Source organism: Pinus tabuliformis, chromosome Q (assembly GCF_031772625.1).
Source record: "Pinus tabuliformis cultivar Carrire ecotype Pingquan chromosome Q, CPIR1, whole genome shotgun sequence".
Lineage (NCBI taxonomy): Eukaryota > Viridiplantae > Streptophyta > Pinopsida > Pinales > Pinaceae > Pinus > Pinus tabuliformis.
In genome coordinates, this window is record NC_142296.1 from 358,015,849 (window position 1) to 358,027,487 (window position 11,639).

The window sequence follows — 11,639 nt, forward strand, 5'->3', positions numbered from 1 at the left end:
AGATTGTCCAAAGGAGGGAATTTGTCCTTGAGATGTCGATTGAACACTCCCTCTCAGCTAGCGAGAAATTACTAACAACAACGTATGTCTTATTAAAAATATCTCATCATCATCAAATGTCATCACTCCATATCTTAGCTCATCTCTACTCATCTCTCCTTAGTTCTTCTCATCTGCTCATTTTCCCATCTTTGCTTATGATACTTTTCTTATTATATCTTCCCATTTGTTTAACACTCTCAAATATATAATAAGAATATTTCGATATTGGAGGGGAGTCCAAGCTACCACCCTCTATTCACTGTTAGTAGGGAGGCCAATGCTACTACTCAGGAAACGTCAATGACATTATCATCAGGGAGCCCTGCTCAACTTGGAACCACATTGGTTAGTACATCTCAACCCAGAATTCAATGACAATTAGGGAGTTCCTATGCGACACTTTAACCTCAAACAATGTAAACTATCAAACGGGAAGTATACCAACTACCAACTTTTTTGAGGTAGAAAACAATCATCCGATTTGGAAAAGTGTTGATTCAAAATACACCTTTTTTTGGAGCATATTTTTGACACTTTCAATTTTCTTATATATCAAGTATGAACATTTTTTTTTAAATGTTAGTTATTTTCATGTTGATTTTCAAAAATGTTGATGAAGCATGAACCCCTTTTTTGAGAGGGCTTGTTTTTGACACTTTCAATTTTGGTGATTTTCATGTAGGTTTTGAAAAGCATCAACATTTTTTTAGGCATATTTTTGACACTTCAAATCTTCTTATGTCTTAACTATGCACAATTGCTTTTTTAATTTTGATTATTTAAGCATTTTAGAAATTGCCTAATTCTCGAACAAAAAAATTAAAAACTCTAAAACTTTCAGAAAATAAAAATAAAAATTTTAAAAAATAATAAGAAGTAAATAAAAATATATATTAAATAATAAAAAAATGACAAAAAAAATGATAATTTTTTAAAATTTTGTTGATTTTCATGTGGGTTTTGAAAAGCATCAACATTCGTTTTAAGCATATTTTTGACACTTCAAATTTTCTTATGTCTTAATTATGCACAATTTTTTTTAAATGTTGAATATTTAAACATTTTTTAGGTTGTCCAATTCCTGGACCAAAAAATTGAAAACATTAAAACATTGAGTTCTTTTTTAAATAATAACAGCTAAATAAAAATATATTAAAACATAAAAAATTAAAAAACATGGAAAAAAAATATAAAAAAAAGAACAAAACAAAAACAAACATAGAAATGTTAAAAAAAAAAATCAAATTAACCTATAAATGACAAAAATTTTAAAATAGATATCAAAAAAAAATTTTTAAAGTATAAAAAAATTAAAAATTAAAATTAAATACAAGAAAATATTTCCAAAAAAAAAACATAATTGTAGAAAAAATAAAAACCTAACCAAAAAAATAGAAAAAGAAACGATATTAGATAACATAAATGAAACAATGAAATAAAAAAACATTCAAATTCTGTTTTTATAAAGCATAACATAAAATAGAACTTTTAAAAACTATCTGAAACAAAAAAAAATATATTTAAAAATCACGCACCTCGCGGCTTCACGGGCCTTGTGGGGTGGCAGATCAATTCCCAAAATCATGCTAGCACCCCCAGAACCCGTTCAACCATAGGGGTGGGTGTGGACGGAGCTATGTGAATTGGGTTGCCACCCCTAGAGCCCATTGGGCCACGAGGTAGGTGATTTTTAATTTTTATTTGATTTGATTTTTCTTTTAAATTGTTTTTAATTTTCAATTTATTTTTAATTTAAATGTTTTTATTTTTAATTTTTAATTTTATTTGTTTTTTTATTACTCATAAAGTTTTTTAATTTTTTTTTTTAAGGGTTTTATTTCTCTTTTCTTTATTTTATTTAAATGATCTAATATCTTCTTTTTTGTTTTCTTTGTTAATTTTTTTTCCTTAAATTATGTATTTTTGGGAAATGTTTTAGTATATTTTTTTCTTTATATTTTATATTTTTATATTCTTTTGTACGTTTTCAAAAATTTTATCATTTATAAGTTAATTTTATTTTTTTCTTACATTTTTATGTCTGTGTTGTTTTTTGTCATTTTATATATATTTTGTATATTTGTTTTTTTTAACATGTTGTAAATTTTTTAATGTTTAATATATATATTTATTTACTTCTTCTTGTTTTTCTTAAACCTTTGTGTTGTTTTTTTTCAATGTTTTAATTTTAGTTTTTTTTTTTTTTTTTTTTTCTCAATGTTTTAATTTTTGTTTTTTGTTTTTTTATTATTTGAGTAATATTTTTTCTTTTATGTTTTAATATATATTTTTATTTACTTATTATTATTTCTAAACTTTTTTGTGTTGTTTTTGTTTTTATTTTTTTCAATGTTTTAATTTATATTTTCTTTTGTATTTTTCATTTTTATTTATTTATATATTTATGTATTGTTTTGTTTTATTTTATTTCTTCCTACTGGGTCCGTGTGGATCCTCGATTAGCAACATAATCCCATTATGTGTTACTTTTATAGTTGATTTTAATTTTTTTGCTATAATGGATCAATTTCGACCCCAAAATATGTCAATTTCATGGTTGTTCTTTAAATTTTCATTACAATGGGTTAGTTCACCTACACTGCGTGTCAATTTGATGGTTGATTTTTAAATTTTTGTTGCAATGTGTTAAGATGTCCTAGGCTAATATTTTAAAGTTGTTATACCTTTAGCATTTACTCTTGGTATAATGACATTTTCATTCAGGTGTTCATTTTTAAAGTTTTTTTAGAGAGAAATTTTTTCCATAATGCCATGGTTTCAATATGTTGAAGAATTAAGGTTTTTTGTAGGGATCTTTGGTTTTAATTCCATGGTTGAAAAAATGTCAAAATTTAAATGCTTTTCTGAGTCATGATATTTTATCTTTAATGTTATGGTTGAAAATAATTATCAGTATTTTACCTTTAACACCATGGCTGAAAATTGTTGGAACTTTAAGGATTTTTTAAGACATGATGTTTTATATTTAATGCCATGCTTGAAAATCATTCAAAATTTAAGGGTTTTCATAGTCAGACCATTCTTTCCTTAACACCATTGCTAAGAAATGTTGGAAATCTACCTCGAAAGAAGCAAGTTATTATAGCATGAACACTTTTTCCTTTTAGAGTGGATTTTTCCAAAAATAATGGTTTTTATTGGATTGTACTGCCATTTTTTAAAAATGCTGCAAATTTACGGTGAAAGAGAATGCTATTCGAGCATCAACATTTTTCGTTTTCGGGTTGTCTTTCATGTTTTTTTGGCTTTTCTGGCTAGATTTCTTGTTTTGAGTTTACAGTTCCCATTTGATAGCTTACACTGCTCTCATGACTATGATAGTGGGGATGTTCTTATGCAACACACTGATCTCATGTCTATGATAGTGGGGAAGGTCCTATGGGACACTCGCACCCTATGTCTTCTCACAGGGGAGCATGCTTCTTCCACCCTTTATGGAGCAACAGGTCAGATACCAGTTACCAAGAAAGCATTAGAACCACCATATTGTTTGTTGGTCTTCCCATCAATGACCCTCAAGGGTCAAGTGGTAGAACAACTGAATCATAATCCAAATTGAGTGGCATACCTTACTTACCAACGGTAAGGATCACACAACCCCAAGCTCTCTCAACCCATTAGCTAGATGGGCAGTAATAGTCCCAACAAGTATGACTTGTGGGTATGATGTCGACTGGGGTATACTCTGCATAGATACATATAGGGGAGCTACATCTTCCACCCTATGGGAGATAGATATGGAAGATACCCTGTTGTTGATAAATCCCTCAACCGCAGGAGCCCTACATCTCAATTCCTCACCCTGGGATCTTATATAGGGTCGATATTTGGCTCAGTGTCCTTGATCAACCATGCTCTTTGTAGATCATAAAAGTATCAAAATGCTCATATCTCATACTTGCTTAGAAATTTACTAAAAGGTTCAATCATAATGCCTTGTACATTACCGAGAGTAGAAATTCTCTGATTCCTTGTTCATGATTTGAAATTGCATCAAATATTATGTTAGAATAAATACATGTCACAAAATAGATACCTTACTCATCCTCCCTCTCACTGAGGAAAAAACCACAAGCCTGAGCTTGTCTCATATAGAAACACTCTCTCAACACAAGGAGATATCTCAATCCCAGTAATATACATGATATACTTGTAATCATACACCACCTTTTATTGTCACAATGTATCATTGTCATATCCATAACCTACTCAGAAAACCCTCTAAAGTGTTTCCTTAACAAAATCTCCCCATAGCTATCCATGCTAGCAATAATGTTGTCAACCTTAGTCATGCTTAAAGCTATGGGCTTCTATTTCCTGCTCATCAAAACGCCATGGAAAATCTAGAGCTAAAACAACACACAAATATGTTACTTTTATCAACATTAGTCCATCGATGCAATCATACATCTCTTGCAATATATCTTAGACCAAGGATTATCATCCCATGCAAATATCCAAAAAAATTGTTTATCGACCCAATGTGTATGAAGTGGCTCAATCACGAATTGACTCAAGATTTTCTCTACAAAACACATATCTATATGGATGTTCATAAGGCATATCAATGCTTTAATCAACTTTCACTTGCTAAGTGAGCTTCAACCATATATTTGTATAACTTCTTGAAATTCAATTCCATCAAGGTGTCTAAGGATATGCATTACATCATGCCAAATAACTTTACAAAATATTTTCTTTCTCCAAACCTCTAATCCCAGAAAGCGATTCATCATGCCCTGATTCTTCATCTTGAACTTCAAAGGCCAACTCCCTCTTACATTGATCTCTAAAGGCTCATTACATATAAAGAATAGATCATTAGCATATAAAACTGATATCAAATCCATACCTTAGACAATTTTTGAACTACAAGTTCGAATCAACACATCTCTAAAGCTTTACTAGGTAACTGCCAATGTGAACATGCGATGCTTGGGAAGATTACTTCAAACCATAAAATGCTTTATGGCAGCATAATACTAACCAAACCAATATCCTCATCCTTATACAAATTAACATTGTGTAATCAAATCAACTAAGATTGTTTATCAAGCCAAACCAAAACTAATATCAAAGCTATAAAAGGTCATGCCAATATCACTGAGAAACTCTTCAGACTAGGTGCTAGGAGAATCTCAGACCAAAATACCAAGTTATAACATTATCCTTGTCATGTCAAAAACGTTTTATTTACCAAGAAATATCTAGCCAAAATTTATCATGTCATCTTCATGATCATAATATGAATCATTTATGTCACTAAATGTGAATGGATACACGAAGGATAAGCCATATAGGTTTTATCCATTCATTGTGAGATCACTTCATATTGAATCACATCTATTTATAATTCAATCAATGTGCTAAATGTTAATTATTCCAATACATAATCATTACGAAATACCAATATTAGTCATGAAAGTCACTATTCCCACATAATAATGTCATTTCACATCAAGGAAAATCACCATTATCAAGTACCAAATTGAAAGCTTGACTTGCTATCACAATGAATTCAATCAATCCATTACCCAAAACATATCTATGAATTGTCAAGCATCATGACAAAATTCAAATACTTCTCATCTATATTAAGTCATGCCAATAAGTCAAATTTTGTTAATCCCTTGTAGTTGTTACCAAATATTGTCATATAAAAGCTAAAAGGATCAAGTTAAGGCAAACAACATATTAATATGAATATTGCAGTCCCTTGCAAATAAAATATTAGCCAAGACATTTACATTCTCTATAATAAGTCAAATATTATGTAGATCCCAAAAATTAGTTCCTAGCTCATAGAACTCTCCATCGTTTGATCCATATTCGTAGGTCTAACATACTCCTATTTGACTCCTAGTCTCATGCACAAGATTTTAATTTTTCTATCTACAAGATCAACCACACCCGTACACCTTCTTCCATGTGGACGCGAGGCTCATTATTTCACCCTTAATCCTTTCTCCCAATAGTTGGGGCTTGGACTAGGAGAAACCTTCTCTGCATAGTTCAAAACTTGCAAAAATCGTTTTCCACAACATTAGATCTTTATTCATGTCTAAAATCCTTCCTTCAGCATTCAAGTGTCTTCTATTCATTTTCTGCAAATAATAGATGGTTGGATCTTATGGATATTTTCTTCCTCTAAATGGGAAGTCACTTCAGTAATCATTGTTCAAAACATCAACCTATCTATAATAATACTTTTATCCATCACCAATAGTGTCAAGTCACCAAGTAAAACTATATTAGGTTCTAAGAGATATATTCATCATATTAATAACATATTAGCAACAACTACTTGAGCATCACATATGAACATAACATCAAACTTTCGTCAAGGGTTAGTGTCATACAATTAGGCCATCTCACAAGTATTTCATCACACTTCAAGGATCATAATCACTACATCACATCCTCATGATATTACTTAATCATTAAGTCAAGACATCCAATTTTGTTATACTATTGAATTAACTATTGTTATCAAAACCTAACCAAGGTGAATAAGTACATCCTAAGCATCAACCTTATTTTTTCACTCTTATCATCAATATTAGCATGCTTATCACAAGCATTAACAACAGTGTCAAGTCACAAGCTATCCAAATCAACACATCTAGGAAATTCATCATGTATAAAATGTAAGTTACTTGTCAAATACCAAGTACACGAATATATGCATGAGTCAATTATGAATTTGATATTCTCATGTTACCTTAGGGATTAACTTTCCTTCCAATCTTGTAGTTGAATCACAACATTGAAACAATAAACCATACCTACCTTGTAGTATTCAAACACCTGTGTAACTTGTAGATCTTATTTGTCATTGGTAGTTGTATTTTTCAAATGCTACTTTGGAACCTTTTAATCAGGTACCATCAGTAACTTTCCACCTACACTAGATTTCCTTTCTTGCACCTTAGATGAACCTCAAAAGGATCTACTTATCACATCTTCTAGAGGTTAGTAGATTCTAAAATATGCATGCAGGAAGTATAAGAAATGTTCAAAACAATAAATATAAATAACAATAGTATAAAAAATAACTAACATAAATCTAAAAGGTACCTACCTTTCATGAGAGGTGATCAACTCCCTCTAATCCAACCCTCAAAAGCTAGTAATGTCCATTATCGATGATGTTGCCTTCAATATATCCAATTGCTTTCATCAATAACTAGGCCTAATTGAGATTAACCCAACTAGGGTTACATCAAACTGATCACAAGTGGTAGAACATTTTCCTATTGATCATGCTGCGAATTCAACACCGCACAACTCAAACCGTTATCATATTACAAGGTTTCTTCCAAACCCTAACCTAATGATATCAATCAAACCCTAATAGTAACATTTCCTAAGGTTTCATTCAAAGCATATCATTCATTTAGATCTCCTCCATCTTCTCTTTCTCTCATCAATGGTGTCTTAACAAGGATGATCTCAATGATTTTTCTTTAGCCCAACTCTAGAACCATGTTAAGTTTTCTTAGGGATATATTATTATTTGTTTTAGATAATTTCATTTCATCATTTACATATTTAATTCACCCCATAACATTATAACAACATTACCAACATATGAAATTATATATAATGAACAATATAATCATCAATGCAGTAGAACATAAAGGGCAAATAGAAGAAAAGACATCAAACATAGAGACAATAGGATTAGTTTGAGACTACGAAAAAACCCACAAGGGAGACAACCCTTTTAGATTGTTCTTCTTGTTAGATTTTCATTAATTGTTTCAACAAAGAGAGAGTACAATAATCCAATTATTTATCCACAATACTCTCTAGAAAAATCAACCAAACAATATCCCAAAGATGAACCCAACAATAATGATAATCAAAATTACTCTCCACCAACCTGCTGTCAACTTTCATCATGTGATGGATTTTGTGGTCAATTACGATTACCTGTCAAAATCAATCCCTAGGATCTAACCACATGGAGAGAGATATGTGCGTGTGGATAAAACATTCCAACCACATGCATAGGCTTTTGTGCCTATCGTTGCAACTGAAAATATCATGTGGAAAACCTACAGCTGAGAACCAAAAACCCTAATCACACATGCGCACTTTGGACCCTGGAATTTCAGACCTGAGCGAACCAACTTCTATGAACCATCCTCAGACCTTTGTGAACCAAAACAAATAAGGATGAATGATTGATGATGTATACATGGGGGTGAATTAAATTGTATATATAGCCATCCAAGGTTGTCCAATTTCTCTTTTCAGTCGACCTGTCCTTTTGTGCACATAGAGGTCTTCATATTAAAGATATATGTTCCATAGTCAAATTCAATTATTTGAAGGGCTATAAGGGGTATTCCTTAATGAAGAGGATTGTCCAAAGGAGGAAATTTATCCATGAGTTGTCAAATTAACAAGCATATGGTGAACCATGGAAGAGTTATATTTTTTTAAATAAAAAAATAACGATACTCTTGGTATATAATGCTCATAGATGAATATACTAATAAATAGCAAAAAAAGGCTAAATTTTAAAAAAGCTCAGCCATAAAAATCATTTTTCCCAATACGGTGCTATACTCTCACGATGGCCCAATGTTAAACCTGCATAAGAATTCCCCAGTGCATAAACAATATGTTGCACCATTGTGGTGTTTTTAATTTAAAAAATGTAGTGTGTTGATTATATTATATGCATCGATGTTATTAATTGAACTTAAGGCCCCAATGCTTAATATAAAATTATGCCCTGTTGTAGGGTTATTTTTTATAAAAATAAAACAAGATTGCATTATGTATATAAGGTGCATCAGTGCACATTTTATTCAATAGCTCCAGACAAGTGTCAAATTTAGCAAAAATATTGGTCATAAAATTAATTTTCACCATTTAAGTGCTATACTCACATAAAGCATCGGTGCCTTCCCATTTTACGAAAGCCCCGATGTGTGAAAACATGGTGCACTAGCGCAATGTTTTTATTCAAAAACCATTGATGCACTACTTCCTAACATCAGAATACTGTATATTTTAAAAAACGTCATCTCTAAAATTAATTTTAGAATTCTGTTGCTATACTCCCACAAAGCTCGACGCTTTGACATTTTCAAAATTCCTTGGTGCATATATAACATGGTGCATCACTGTTGGGTTTTGAATTTAGAAATAGTTGTTAAGTAGGTGCAACCACAAAATTGGTGTGTATACTACTTGATAGAATAAGACAAAGGTTAAATTTGAAAACCTGTTGGTCATAAAATTTATTTTCATCATTTCGATGATATTGTCTCAACAAGCACTGGTGCGGTTCTGATTTTGGCACACTTCGGTTCATAAATATCATTGTGCATTGCTTTAGGGTTTTTAATTTGAAATATTAAAAACCAATGCATCCGGTTTTAGCGCACCAATATAGGGTTAAATAAAAAAATACTTAACAACTGTAAAATTATTGTTTAGCATTTTCAGTTTTGTAGGGCTCTCAAGAACCTGTGGAAATTTTCCATCTGTGAAGCACACTACCATTTATGCTTCCCTTGATTGAAATCATTTCGTCCATTTCTCAATGCGTGCCTTTCAAATTTTTTCAAATGGTGGTTAAAGCTGTTTTTTTCTTTTATGTGGAAACCATGCCTCACTAACGAGAAAATATCTAGGTAATGTCTATGTGTCTCTCTATGATAATTTTTTACTAGAGTATAGTCGAAAATGAAGTAAAAAATGATTTTTTTCTACGTGGTTTCCTCGATATGTTAGGTTTGGACTATTCACGATGCACCTTGTAAATTTAAAAGGTGCACCATAATTCAATACAGAAAATTAACACATCATTAGTGGGTTGGTGCATTTGGTAAATTGAAATGCACCATGCTATTAAATTCCATAATGAACAACTTTAAAAATTATAATTTTTATGGTGGTGCATTTGGTAAGGATATCTTCCTAGTGCATTTAATTTTTCCAAACACATTGCACAATATTTAAAATTTTATACCGATGCATTCATTAATTGAACGTTCCATGTAGTGTGCCGATGTAAAATTAATGCATTGGTGCAGAATTTTATGTCGGGACACCACACAAAAAATAAAAATAACTAATGTCATATATGTATGTGAGACAAAAGTGGGGCATCAAGTCAGTTTATGGACTATTTTTGGTGAATTCAATTTTTTTGGCTCACTGTGTCTAGTGTTCCTCTTTTTTTGAGCACTAAGGTTGATGTTTTTTTTAATTGAAAGTTTTTTGTCCATATTTATAAAAGCATTTTTCATTCAATAAAAAAAATTATGTTTTATTTTTGAGGTTGATGTATCTTATGTGTGAATCATGCAAAGACATTAGAGGAGAGAGGAGACACATTAGCAGGACCAAAGAGTTGAGCAATACAATATGGTAAGAGGGTGGGAGGCATGAGAGAGGGAAAGGGATTTTGTACCCTTTCCCTATTATCATAGTGACCCAAACCCTCTTAAGGAATGTAGGCCTCCTTAATTACTACGAGAAGGATACATCCCTACAGGGGTAGTCTGGGATGTTGGCACAGTTGATCCGCTAGTCGTATTTGCATTGACAAGCTTTCCATTTCGGTCTTAACATGTAGTTTCTTCCCACTAAGGAGGAAATTTATTTTATCACTGGCCTATTGAGGAGAGGGGACGATTTTCACCATTTCCATGGTGTCCCCCATGGTGTTGTAGCATAGAGTCAACTTGTCTACTCCCAGAAATTTTAATTTTTACCACTATTTTATGATGTTTGAATTACTTTAACTGAAGTCAATTATTCAATTAGTGATGTTTTAATATCAATTAATTATTTTCATCAATCAACACTAACTAAATATAAAATAGTATTGGCATGACAATAGGAGATAGTCAACACATCAACAAGAGACATAGATTTGGTCAAAGACCAGGGGAAAACCCCAAAATGGGGAAACAAATTTGTAATTCCTCTTCTATTAGATTTTCATAAATTGTTCAAAAAAGAGTACAATGAGCCAATACAAAACTATCAAACAAAATAAACCAAACAATATCCATGAATATGATCCCAGCAACAATATTGATCATAGTTAACTTTCCCAATCTGCGGTGTCTTGCGGTCATTTGTAAAAATGAAACACTAAGTCCATGTCAAAGAAATGGAGAGTAATGTGTGTGTTTGGAGCTTTCTTACTGCACAAATACACCTGGATGTGTGTGGTTGCAGCTGAAAAATTCACGTGTCAACCCTACGACTAGAATCCAAAATCCTAAGTCACATGTGCGAGCTTCAGACCATGAAATTTTGTACCTCCACAAATCAAATAGCACAAAACCAATTCACACATGTTTGAACCAATGGAAAGAGAGAAGAAGAATATGATTCATGATGATGTCCAAATGAGGGTAACTTGAATTGTATTCATTGGCTTCTAAAGGTGTTTAATTTGACTATAGGGTTGACCTAATCAAATGGGACTTTGTGGCCTTCACTTCAAAACTAATCTTTCCCTTATCCAAATCCAGTGCTTCAATGGTCAGAATTTGTCCTCTTGGAAAGAGGAATCTAGTTGCATTATTAGATTTTTCATT